Below are 14,384 nucleotides of genomic sequence, written 5' to 3'. Positions count from 1 at the left end.
CACCACTTTCCTCTACTGCTGATATCTTACGTTAGTATGGTACATTTACCACAACGAATGGACCAGTAACAGTGCATTTTTATTTGAGAAACTCCTTACTTTATTTAGATCGTATTAATTTTCTCCAATATTCATATTCTGTTCCAAGATCTCATCCAGATTACTACATTTCATTTTGACTCAATATTTCCTTAGGCTCTTTTGGGCTGTGACAATTTCCCATACTTTCCTGATTTGGATGTATTTGGCAGTTTTGAGTGGTATTGGTCAGGTGTTTTCTTGAATGTCCTTCAAGTGTGTTTGTCTGATGTTCTCATGGTTGACTGGGGTTATGTGTTTTTGCAGGGAAAATCACAGAGGTGATGTCCCGTTCCTAACACATCATATCAAGGATTCATGCTCTGAGTGTGACTTATTACTGTTGAGGTTAAACTAGATTATGTGGCCAAAGTGGTATTTGTTAGCTTTCTTGACTATTGAGCTACTTTCTCCTCTTTCCATACTATGCTATTTGGAAGCAAGTCACTAGGCACAGCCTCTACTTAAGAGATTTGTATCTCTTCTTCCTCTTTGAGTGGAGAATATGTAATTCAATTATTCGTAGTATTTCTATGTAAGTGGTTTGTATTTTTTTCTCATTTTTTATATCGGCATATATGCAACTAAGTTTATTTTATTCTTTGGGTTATAATCCTGTACTATATTTTTTAGGTTATGGTTAAATCATTTCAGCATCCATCCTTGGCAGTTTTTTTAGTTGGCTTCTGTGTCTAACTTTTGATTCTTAATTGTTTGGGTTCACCAAGTTTAGGGACTACCAGGAATATGTCTAATACAGTTTACTATACACAATGAAGGGGGCGGCACAGGTTAGAGCATATGATCACTTCACCAGCCAGTCTTGATGCCAACAGCTGGTGCTGTGGTACATGTGGTAACATTTCAACTTCATCCTCACGTATGAAACAGGGAAAACTATAGTCGTCATTTCATTGTTATGATGATTAAATGAGGTAACAGGGACAATTAGCACAGTATTGGGCCCAGAAAAACAAAGTAAAATGTTTGCCATTTCTATCAAAGAGGCTATCGACTTTTGGAAAGTATAGAAGTAAGATTAAAATGAGAAGAGTGTGGAAATTCTGAATTTTGAGTTCTTAAAGGTGTAGAACAATATTTGCTATCCAATTTAAAAAATAGGAAGGAGTATAGAAATCTTGATCTGCTCGTTCATAACTTTCTTTGCACCCTTAGATTTCACATGTGCACAAGATGGGGAGAGTGAGGCTGAATTTGTAGCTGATGACTTCGATGAGAAACCAGAAAGAGAAAAGAAGCGCACCAACTTCACTTTGTGCAGCGTTTGTAACATTCAGCTGAATTCGGCCACTCAAGCACAAATCCACTACAATGGCAAATCACATCAAAAGAGATTAAAACAACTGAGCAATGGGATACTGAAAAATGACAATGGTAAGCTTTGCTATAAATATGGTCTTGATTTTACATTGTCAACTTAAGTTGTTTGTGTACCTGCAGATGTGAAAGATAAAACAGTGGACTTACCTCATTTTTTTAAACAAGGGGGAAAAAACATTAGATAAACGCTTTATCAGCACATTATGTTGAAATAAATCATTTCTCTCTGAGTGAGAAGGAGAAATTTTCTTTGTTGTGTATACTAAACTGGGTTAGAATTGTGACCACTAGGAAATTTGCTATAACTGTGGAAAAGGTTGATTTTAGAGTTTGTTGATATTTTCCTTTAATATAGTTATATATGAAAAGGACGTCCATTCACAATGGATATAAAACAGTGGGTTTTGGTGTTTCTTTCCTTTTTTTTTCTTTTTTTGCAAGTGTGGAGGATTAGTAACATTGCAGTTGATTTGAAATAATACATTATCATTTCAACTAGGTGTTTTAATCAATAAGCTATAATGTGTTAGTATAGACAGCGTTTAAGTTTGCTAGTGAAATTTAGCAGATTAGTGTACTGTTTAAAAGTATGTGGATTTAAAAAAATGGTTTTGGACAAATAGAAGGTTATTAGAAAATATACAGGGGCAGAGGTGGGTGGACTTAAGCAGAAGGGACTTTGAAGAACTAATCTAGAAGGACTAGGGTTATATATTGTATTCTAATTGGATGTCTTATACCACATATCTGATAAATATATTTTGTCTAAATTCTATCAACATTTAAACATGAGGCTCAATTTTAATCTGTTCTGATATTTGGCAATATAAAAATTTTTAATGTAATTTTGTAAGTTGCTTTAATGTGACCAAGTAATGGCAAGAAAAGAATAGTTATCTTTAAAATGGAAATTGCTTTTCCCTTGCTTTAGTTTTTGTTTGTTTTTGGCCTACGTGAGATATAACATTCTACTGAAAAGGATTTCCCATTTCTCTTTCAAATGTATGGCATTTATTTAATTGTGAATGTTATTTGTTGAAAAGATCTAAGAAACCAAAACTGTCATCAGAAAGTAACTTAAATTCTATAGGCATAAAATAAAGCTAGCAAAGCAAATATACCTATTTTAAGGTATGATTAAAAATGTAAGTTACACAGTCCCTACTTTTGAGCTAACCAGGAAACGTCTATTACTTATCATTAACTTTGAGGTGAAGCCACTTTAAGTATATAACATGATGCAAAGCCAAGTTGTTCTTTTTCTCTCAGTTTGTTTTGGTGGTGGTGATGGTGTGAGCTTTGGTGTTTTATGTCATGTACCTTGACAGTCACAAACTTCTTGAGGAAAATGAGAAATGATAATGTACAACCAAAAATATCCCTGGTTTAGTAACCTAAATAAGAGATATTCCCAGATAAAATTTATAATAACCAAAGATTTTAATACTGTAACACTAGGAATAAGTTTCTTCAAATTGAATACTTCAAAATAATCAATTAGTGCACTTCTTATGGGCTAGCACTGTATTAAAACTTGGTGTACATTTTGTTATTCGATTATTCCTTACAACCAACCACAGTGATACTGTCATTCTGTTCAATTCATTGATGCGAAAATAGAGTATACCATCCATTGGATATTGTGTTGAAAGTCATACAACTTTTAAATGGTTAAACTTGCGATCAAGCCCTAGTCTTACTTTCTTAAATACCTGCACAGAACTAAAGTCTACTGTCTCCCAAAGCGAATATTCTATCGAAACTGCCTTTTTTCCTTCAAACAGAATAATCATTTTAGAAGAACATAAAAAATTAAAATTCTAATATGTTCCCCCAAATGCTTTGATTAATGTAGTACTCAACAAAATACTTATTGCTAGATTTTCTATTCAGATTATTATTATTTTTTTTGGTGAGGCTTTTTATGATTCACCATATTAGTAAAAGCATGATGATAGGTCATTAAAGCAACCATGATTAATGGGAACATTGGGGTTAGGTCATCTTGTTTTGGCCTGAAATTACACGTCAGAGGAAGGTGGACATGGGGATGAGAAAATCTAGGAATGGCAGGATCAGGGCTAAGTCTTAAGTACGAACTGAGAGTTAGGGGAGATTCTGGTTCCAGCAGTGTTGTTCCCATTATCTGAGAAGGTATGGTGAAATTGGCCTTAATATGGACTGTGTGTGTTTTTAAGGATATTGATCTGGTGTATAGAGTCTAATTGCAAAAATCAGTAGAGAGCAGTGACACTCGAATTAGTAGAGAACACTCTATAGCAATTCTTATAGTTGATTTTAATTTTCTGGGGACCCTGGCTCATGGGATTGGGTTAGTGTTGAGAGAGGAGTTGCCAAGAATTCAGTGTGACTCAAATTTCAATAAAGTTCACGTGGGCCAGGATTTCCTCTTAAGAAAAGAACTGGAAAAGGAGATAGAAATCATGATGTAAAGATTTAATCAACTCCATAAAGGTTAGGAGAAGGTTAGGTTCTTATAAAAATTGTAGTTAGTAAAGCAAACCTAATTCATTTCAAATCCTAACTTTTAGTGGGATAAAATTTCTTAAATACTGCCAGGTGCCATGAGGGGATGTATGTGAGTGGGAATACAAGTAAAGATTTCTCCTTAAACTATTCTGCTAATTGCCTTACCTGTCTCCCAGTCAGTTCCCATAATGTTTCTTCCACGTGAGAACTGTCGCTTGAACCCCAATCAACTACTCTACAAAGAATCAACAATTCCATAATATCAGAAGTACATTCTTTTGTCTGATAAATTTATATTCCACTGTCAACAAAATCACGTCATACATTTCTTATGCTTAATTTATGTCATTTTTGAAATCACTTAACTCATATTATTACAACAAAGCTGCTATTTTCCTTAAATTTTCATCAACAAATAGAACTGAAAATATTTTGCACAGCGTAATTTTAATAGAGTCATGTAAAAAGGCCATTTTGTAATTCATCACTTTATATTTTCTATGACTCCAGGAATACACCTTTTTATGTGAACATACTTTGTAAAGATGAGGTGAGGTAAGGAAGTGCCAGAAGAGAGTTCTATAATTAAAAGTTGATTAAATGTGTAGACTTTACCACATTCCAGAGATTACATGATTCACCCTCTCATGAAAAGTATAGATCTAAGAAATTATAAAGCAGATTGCCTGGTTTACTAAATTTCTCTTTGGAAAATGACTTTGATTTTATATTTATGATGCAGTGGAGTTATGTAAGTAATAATTATTTTGCTGATGATAAAAATAATATCCCATGAAGGCTGCATGCAAATACATAAAACTACGTTAAAAATAACCAAGAATTCCACAAAGATAATTACTTCTAAACTTTTTGTCACAATTCATTACGTATGCTAATAAATATAAATAAGCAATTTTATCTATACAATTTTACATGTGTTATAACAGTGTTTTCATATCATTACCTTTTATGATGCATGTTTTAAAATTATCACAGATTCTGGGCGGCGCCTGTGGCTCAAGGAGTAGGGCGCTGGTCCCATATGCTGGAGGTGGTGGGTTCAAACCCAGCCCCGGCCAAAAAAAACAAAAAAATAAATAAAATTATCACAGATTCTACTCACATTTGTCATTTTGTTTTCTATGTGATATAGTATATAATAAAAATTAACATGATAATGAAGTATAAAGTGAAGTATTGAAATAAAGTATTTTAAGGGACTTTATCTAAAATAGAAATTTGATGATTAGAATAAAATTCGTTGTTGATAAGATCATTTAAAATATTAATTACAGATGGTACAATTTTCAGGATATTTTAAACTTTTGTGGCTAATGCATTTAATTCTTGTTTCAAAAAATTCAGATTAAGATGAGGGTACAAATGATTCAGTTACATTCTTTGCATTTGTTAGATAAAGTTCAAGTTGTAGTTGAGCCCTTCCCCCAGTGGGTGTGCTATATGTCCTTACATTGTGCCCATTAGGTGAGAACTTACCAATCATCCTTTCTTCTCCCCACTGCCCTTTCCCTTTTCCCACTTCCCCCATACTTGAGTTTAATTGTGCTGTTCTCGTTTGTGGGCATGCAGTTGTTTATCTATTAGTTTCATATTAGTATTGCATACATTGGTTACTTTTTCATTTTTGTGATACTTTACCATAAAGAATGTTCTTCCACTCTATCTAGGTTAATACAAAAGGTTTAAGTCTTCATCTTTTTTATGGCTGAATAGTATTCCATGATGCAAATATACCATAGTCTATTAATGCATTCATGAGACGATGGGCACTTGGGTGATTCCATGTCTTAGAAATATCAGGCTATGAAGATTTTATGAAGAAGACCCCCTTGGCAATTGCCACCACACCAAACAGAAGTAAATGGGACATGATCAAGCTAAAATATTTCTGCACTGCCTAGGGTATAGCAACTTAAGCTAACAAACAACCTTCAGAATGGGAGAAGATATTTGCATGCTATGAATCTGACAGGCTGCTAAGTAGAATCTATAGAGAATTCAACGTAAAAACCAAAAAAGAGCAAACAATACCATGTATCCCTGGACAAGAGACATAAACAAAATCTTCTCTGAAAAAGACAGATGAATGGCCTACAAATACATGAAAAAAATGTACATCACCTAACCCCTGTGAGAATAGCTCACATCATAAAATCCAAAAGCTGCTGATGTTGGTGTGTGTGTGGAGAGAAGGGAACACTTTTACACTGCTGATGGGATTGAAAACTAATACAGCCTCTATGCAAAGAAGTATGGGGAATCCTCAAAGAGCTAAAAGTCGACCTTCCATTTGAGCCTACAATCCTATTTACCCAGAAGAAAAAAAACATTTCACCATAGGGACATTTGTACCAGGATGTTCATTTTAGCTCATTCATGATCAACTAATTTAATTCATTTTCAGGTGCTCACCATAGTAAAGCTATTGTTAATACTGTTGAAAGATTGAGTAACAAGTTGATCTATCATGGCAGCTTTGTTTTATTCACATGACCATGCCATGTTTGAGTTATTTTACTAAGCCTGGTTTCCCGTTTTTATTGAGCTGAAACTGCTATCCAGTAATTCAGTTTTATCTAATAGTATTCCAGACTCTTTTGACACTCACCATTTTGTGCCCTTGTCTATCCTGTTAGCATTAAATTTTCTTTCATTTAACAGTAAAACTGAATAAAATTTTATTTTCTAGCTCTCACTAATCTATTTTATTTCTTCTTTCATGGATTATGCAGATTATTTTAAAAGTGTCAGCAAAATTTCAGTTTGCAAGATTTCCTTTTTTTTTTTTTTGTAGAGACAGAGTCTCACTGTACTGCCCTCGGGTAGAGTGCCGTGGCGTCACACGGCTCACAGCAACCTCTATCTCTTGGGCTTACGCAATTCTCTTGCCTCAGCCTCCCGAGCAGCTGGGACTACAGGCGCCCACCACAACGCCCGGCTATTTTTTTGTTGCAGTTTGGCCGGGGCTGGATTTGAACCCGCCACCCTCAGTATATGGGGCCGGCGCCCTACTCACTGAGCCACAGGCGCCGCCCAAGATTTCCTTCTTTTGCAACAATGGTAGTTAATGAAAAAAAAAATAACTTTGTAGGACTTTCCCGCACTTAAGGCCTTGATCTATGTACAGATTCATCATTTATATGTAGATTTGTCTTACCTTTTCATCTCTAAGGACGATTTGTGCTTCTGTAGAAGTCAGTCAACCAATTGGAACTTGCCAGTATATCTCTGGATTCTCAGTGATCTCTCTTGTGATAACTTTATTTAATAATGACCACTTCTTTCTTAATGATATCTTATTTACTACATATTAGTATATGACATATTGCAATGTGGCAATAGGGGCTATCTCTGTTCCTACTTTCCTCCCTCTGATCATTTCTATTTGAAGGTTCAACCAAGATGAGGCCATGAAAAAAATGTTAATAATAAATTGCCCCCAAATACATAAAGACATTTTGTTCTTGTTTGAGGGAACTAAATTATTTTTACATCACTGAAGAACAAAAATGTAGGAGAAAGTGATAAATACTAATTTAACCATTTTCAAATTTTGAGTATTTTCTTCCTAAATAGAAAACAGGTCATTTCAAAAAGGATAAATTTCTAGCTGCTGGCTAATTGCTCACCTGACTTAAGATCACTGCCATGGAAGGGAAGCATCTTTTACAGCACAGAGATCTCTTTATCTAGTCTATGTCCCTGAGAAATCGCTTTTACTAGGACAAGGGTGAGGTTTTGCAATGTGAGGCTGGTAATGAGATTGACTCCGGGCTGGAGACCATCGGGGAGGCTACTGGGTGCAGTGGATTCATTCTTCACGATTGCCGTTATCCATGTACAGTTAGAGAGAGAGAGAGAAAAGAAAGAATGGATTAAGTGCAAGCATTTAGCTTGAGAATAGAGTTTATTTAGATAAGAAGATTTCCATTTGTGATTCTGTGTGCGTATATGTGCGGGAGTCTGTGTTTGGTAAAGTTTGAAGAACTACAGGAATTGGCAGCTTGTAGCAGTGGTAATACAAAGAGAGTAGAACACATTTGGGGGGAGTCTTAACTTTAAATCTCTTTTGTTCACGGAGAACTTCTTCTGATTTCTTCACCTTTTGCTTCTTCCCATCACTAACTCTGTCTAAGAGCAACATTTTCCAGTTCTAGTGTTTCTCTACCCCCAATCTTGACAAAATAGTCGCTTTTCTACTTTTCTAGGCTTGAAGGTGTAAGCCTTTCCACATTTGTTCTCTTTCTTCCTATTTCCTCCAAATGTGATTTGCAGGGTAACAGACTTAGTAGGACTAGAGGTGGAGTACTTGTATGTATGAAATTCCTCTTTCCTGCCTTATGCCCTGAACAAGTTATTTTGCATTTTGAAGTTAACTCTGCTTAAACTGGTCTCTGGTTTCCACGGGTCCATTCCAGGCCTGGTACGCTGCCTCTCAGGCATCACCTGTTTTTGTTTGTTTCTCCAAAATACTAAGGTGGAGTTAAGGTTAAGGTGGAAGCACAGATTCCATTCACTAAGTAGAAGTTTTAAATATTAATACTTAAGTATTTATTTTTTTTAACAAGCTGTGCAACCATTACCAATGTCAATTTTAAATATTTTTCATAACCCAAAAGAAACCTGTGCCCATTACCCAACATTCTTTTTTTTTATATATATATACATATATTTATTTGGTTTCTACTTTTTGCCTTCACAAAATTAAAAAGGCTTAAAATTTAATAACAATAGCAATGTTTAAGAACTAGAAACAAAAACCTCATAAAGAACGAATGAAGACATACTCTTATTTGACAATGTGAAGTTACTTTTTTGCATTATTATTATTACTCAATATTTCATTGCAGCAATCATCTCATTTCTTTTCTGAATGTATTTATATTTTAGTCTTTAAAGGAGAGTTCAGAAGGCAATTTTTAAAAATACCAGCCCATATGCAGGTTTCCAAAATTGTAGTATTATGTAATAAATTTGAAAATATAAGCAAATAAATCCATAGCAGCATTGCACCCTTGGGAAGAGTAAAATAGTGAGAAATTTCTGGAAGATATAGAGGAAATAGGATGAAAATGAGGTGAAAGACTGGATCTATATACAAATAATCAAACTTATTAAAGTGGAGAAAAAAGGCCCCGGAACTTAGACCTCCAACAAAACTTCAGAATATATTTAAGATTATTCTGCAGAAGCCTTAAAAATATTGCCTATTGTTGGATGAAAATCGTAATGAATTTATCCTGGTTTGCAATTAGAAACTAAGATGTATCTTAGCTGCACCGCCTAATAGTGAAAAATAAAAAGAGCCAATGCGTGTTGGGGCTGTAAGGCAGAAAGCTCATAAAATAAACATCCCACTGGGCTCAAAGTTAAGAGAGTATAGAGATAAAAGACAGGTCCACTAGAAATTTTTATTTTTTTTGGTTTTGTAATGTGTGCTGTAATTCCCTTTTCCATCTCACCTAAGGAATCTTTCATAAACATGACTTTGCTTCTTTACTTTTTAAAAAATATCGAGATTAGAGGCCTTCCCATGGAACTAAAAAGGCTCCAAGACTCTATTCAGGTTGAGGTTGATGTTGTACATGCAAGTCAAAGGTAAAGGATGGTTTACATACGCATTACCTATCTGGAGCTGCTTATATCAGGTATAGTGTTGAAATCAATAATATGAAGTAGTCATATTTACTACTCAAAATTTGCCAATTCTTAAGAGGAGAAAAGGTGTGTCCATAAATTTCAGTTCAATAATTGAGAGAAAACATGATTTTACTTCAAGATTTTCAGTGACTCAGTAGAAGCACAGAAATATAGTGGCTGCATGAACTGATCAGTGAGTGAGCGGTAAAAAGCTTGTGGTTTCAAATGCAAAAGAATAGGAAAACTCAGCTGCTCTGGAGGATCCATGCGCAATTGCTAAGGTACATCTGATGAAACTCTGACTCAGGGAGCACGCATTACTACCACACATAACAAGGGACTCTGCAACATCATAGGAGGACATGAAGAAGCAGTCCTGTGAGGGAAGAAGCCAAAACCTACCAAAGCGTAAACAAGTTGGAACCAATAGGCTATTCCTCAAAAATGATGCACCCCAAGAAAAACATAAGAAGCACAAAAAGAAAAAAGAATACTTAAATGAAGATGTGAATGGATTGATGGAATACCTAAGACAGAACTCACAGATGGTTCACAGTGGGGAGGTTATAGCATCAGACATTAAGAAGTAAGGGAAGAAATTGCAGTTGCTTTAAAGAAAGACAGTTGACGGGAAGGAAGACGATTAAAAAGACAAGCAGCAAAGAAAAATGCAATGGTATGTTTCCACTGTAGAAAACCTGGTCATGGAATTGCAAATTGCCCAGCCGCACTTGAAAATCAAGATATGGGCACTGGAATATGTTACCGGTGTGGCTCCCCAAAGCATGAAACAACCAAGTGTAAGGGTAAAGAAGACCCAGCTGTTGGTGAATTTCCTTTTGCAAAATGTTTTGTTTGTGGGGAAATGGGACACCTGTCTAGATCTTTTCCTCATAGTACCAAAGGACTCTATGCTGATGATGGTGGTTGCAAACTTAGTGGCTCTGTGAAACATTAAAGAAAGATTGCCCTGAAAGTCAGAATTCAGGTCGAATGGTCACCGTTGGTCGCTGGGCAAAAGGAATGAGTGCAGACTATGAAGGAATTTTGGATGCATCTGAACCACAGAAACATACCTAAAATTGTTAAATTTTGATAATGGCTAGTACAATTGTTAGTTACCACCCTGTTGCCACTTTCTAAACTGGGCCTACTTCACTAAGTAGAGCTAGGCTCCTTGGAGCCAAACCTTTATTATAGATGTATGGTTTGGGGATACTCAAAAACCGTTTTCTGCATTCTCTCCATCAAAGAGTACTTCTATCACTATTTGAAGAAAATTACTGAAAAAAAGAATGAGACAATTAAATTGGATTTTCTAAAAGAACGCATTTTTAACAGAACTTAGAGGTATCTTAGTAATTACATACCTGATTGTAACATTCATCTTTTTTAAAAGCAAAATTATGCATAAATGTAAATAACCCCTAATAAAGGGCACTAACTGTTTTTGGAAATTAAAAAAAAAAACAAATGCGAAAGAATAAAATCAGAATTAATATAAGAGTATTTAATTTACGTAACGTGTATTTGGTAAACCCTTCCTGTATGCAGTAGGAGTCTGACTTGGGTTTTATCCTCACTGGTAGAATAGCTACAGGGAGTTATAAAAGGGACAGAAGAAAAAAGATAGTGACCATAAAATTTCATTCTTGTCTTGTAGGAAGATGATGAAGGGTCTGCTAAGGAAATGGTGAAGATGTCAGTAATAAACACGATGAATAATATTTGCTGTACATTTACTCTATTCTAGGTATGCTAATAAATCTATGTATAGTTAGTTCTCATATTTTATGAATTAGATATAGTTATTAGTATCCACTCTGTAGGATATAAACTGATACCAGGAAAAGTAATTTGCTTAAGGTCACCTGACTGGAGAAGGATGGAGCCAGACCCTGAGCCCTGCAAGCTGGCTCCAAAGTCCATGCTCTTGTTCATGATGCTGCACCAGCTCTCCGGTCTGGTGAGCAACATGGATTGCTCCAGAGGTCAGAAGCCAAAGCGGGAGAAATTTTCAGAAAAAGAGAAAGTGGTTGTCTAATGGGTGCTGAAGGCTTTTTTTAGAGCGGTCAAGATAGGCAACTTCTATGGGAGATCTGGAAATTGATAGAGTATCTTTGAAAGATTACTTTTTAAAAAAGTATCCAATGTACTCAATACTAATATGAAACACACACTCATAAAAATAATAAAACACAAATATAGTCTGGCAAAGGGGAGGGATGAGGAGGGCCAGGAGAAGGGAGAGGGGAGGGCAATTGGTGGGAGGAAGGCAGATGTTTGGTGGGATCTCACCAATCTGCCCAAGGCCAGGGTATTTAGCAGGCCTCCCGTCCCTGGGTGAGGGGCTCTCCTACAACTTGAACTTTACCTTGGATGTGAAAACAGTGTAACCTAAAAATTTGTTTCCTCATATTAGTTCGAAATAAAGAAAAGAAAGATGAAGGAATGAAAGTATAATGCAGACATACAAAATTCACAAAAAAAAAAAAAGGAAAGGTTACTTTAATGAAGTGAAAAAAAACATATTTTGAGAGGTTAAGAACGTGTTTCTCAGATGTTCTTTAGATTATCTAATTCAGAATCACTTGGGGTGTCTTTTAAAAATTCACATTCCCTGGGATACATATACATTTCAAACTCCCTGAAATAGGATTCCTCATGAAGATGTAGTTAGAGGAATAGAAAATCAATAAGGGGGGGACAAAAAAATACAATAAATAAGTGAAAAAAAATTTTTAAGTTTAAAAGGGGCGGGGGAGAAGGGTGAGAAAGAGGAATGAGATGGCCACAGCCCAATTTGTATACCTCAGTTTGCAAGGAAAACTCTGCCATAAAAGCACGTTTGTGACCATCTGTTTGTATTCTAACGTGCTGAGGAAAGACTAATTCCTAGCCCAGGGGACTAATCAAAGTGCTTTCCTCTTGCTATATTTTCAGTTATGTTTTAGAGAGTCTTATTGATCTACCAGTCATGAAAGCAAGTAGCTGTCTCCCTCTAAATCTAGCTCTGGAGGTTATGAAATAATCCTGAGCTTTGTGGGTAATTTGAAGACCAGATAATCCATCTGTGCAGAGGACAAGAGGATATGAACATTCAGTTTGCATCTGGTCTTGTTCTGTTTGCTTGGCATGCTATCAAATTTTAGAGCTTTATTATAAATGAGTGCCCAAGAGTATATACTAGTTCCTTCAGCAATATTTCATGTATTTTTCCTGTTTCTTATTGTATCTTCACTTGTTAAGGGTATTATCTTCACATGGTGGTAAGATATTTTTTCCCAGAAGTACATTTACATTTTTAACCTGATAAATGCTCGTGGTATAATTATCGAGTAATACATCAGTGCTGAAGGTTCTGTCATGTCTCCTCTGTATCAGTCACATAAGTGCTGGAGTCCCCACCTCTCTAGGATATTATGCCTCGGAGAGTTACCAGGACAAGGAGTCTTTGATATTTTCCTTTCATTTCATCCCCTATCTAAAATTCAAAGTCCTTGGTACATTGAGGTACCTTGAGGTATCTGAATACTATTTTCAATAGTTACCTTTCCTTATGTTCAGTTTACCCATTATGAATTCTAGAAGTGACCCAAACTGAAAATTTTAAACAACAAACCATATTATCCTTATTTTATTTTAACAAAAATTGAGAAAATATTACCCATTACATTTGTCAAGGCCTTAACAGGTTTTCGAATTATACTTACTTATTCTAATTTGAAGATCTAATTTTTAAGGCAGAAAAGAACAAATTTATAGGGACATTTTTATTTTATTTAAATCTTTCATTTGAAAGTTCCAATTAATTAGGATAGTGTCAAATAACCTAACACAGAGGTTCTTAACTTTCCTAATTGCTGCATTATTGCAAATGGAACAAAGGGGTCATGACCCACATGTTGAGAACCGCTGACCTAACACAACTTATAGGTGCTCAATTAATTGTAATTTACAGTTGTAATTCTGTCAGGCACAGTTTATTTGGTCTGCTAATCAAAAATCTCCTTTGCCATTACTCATGGAAAGATCCCAACATTTGTAATTACTGCTATCAGGTTTTTATTACTGCTTCCACAAAGTAATTTTTACATTTTACATAAGAAATATCTTTAGTTCCAGAAAACACCTTAATAATGTATAATATTCTCACTTATATGAGCATCAGAGCCTATTATAATTCCATTGCATTTCTTATGTGGAATAACAAATCAAAGCAGAGGTCCCTAAATTCCATGACCCTAATCCTGAAGTAATTTCTTTACCAAAGTTATCAATAATTTTTGTACTTCTCTCATATAAATTATTTCTTTCTATTGATACAAAATGTACATATTTATGGAGCCATGTGATATTTTGACATGTGCATATGATGTATATCAGGGCATTTAGGATATCCCAAATCTATCAACAATATTGTCATTGTTCACCACATGAGATAGACTAATTCAATGATGCTTGAGTTATCTGCCTAATTTTCACTTAACACTGTTAAGTGACTGCCTTTATTAACTTAATATAAGAGCCAACCATAAAATCTTATACACTGTAATAATAATTTCTTTGAAGTTAAATTACAATCAAATTATATAAACCAAATGGCATATTGCTTTTAATATAACTGGAAGATGGATGCTACTCATTTTCTGTGATGAAATGATGTTGTTAGGAATCTAATAGTTAAAGGGTTATACGATTTGAAACAGAATAAAGTTATGTGATTGTGAAGTAGTCCTGACTGTGTAGAGATTGCTTATCATATGTGTTAAAAATTGAATGAAAGGGCGGCACCTGTGGCTTAAAGGAGTAGA

The 14,384-nt window shown here is 35.0% G+C and overlaps 1 pseudogene; it reads left to right on the top strand.

Moving 5' to 3' along the window:
- The window catches only part of LOC128591355 (zinc finger CCHC domain-containing protein 9-like), a 33,775-nt pseudogene extending 23,109 nt beyond the window's left edge, over nucleotides 1-10,666 (top strand).
- Nucleotides 10,667-14,384: the final 3,718 nt, after the last annotated feature.

The sequence above is a fragment of the Nycticebus coucang genome, chromosome 8 (genome assembly GCF_027406575.1).
Source record: "Nycticebus coucang isolate mNycCou1 chromosome 8, mNycCou1.pri, whole genome shotgun sequence".
Lineage (NCBI taxonomy): Eukaryota > Metazoa > Chordata > Mammalia > Primates > Lorisidae > Nycticebus > Nycticebus coucang.
This window is presented reverse-complemented; position numbering and strand designations above follow the sequence as displayed.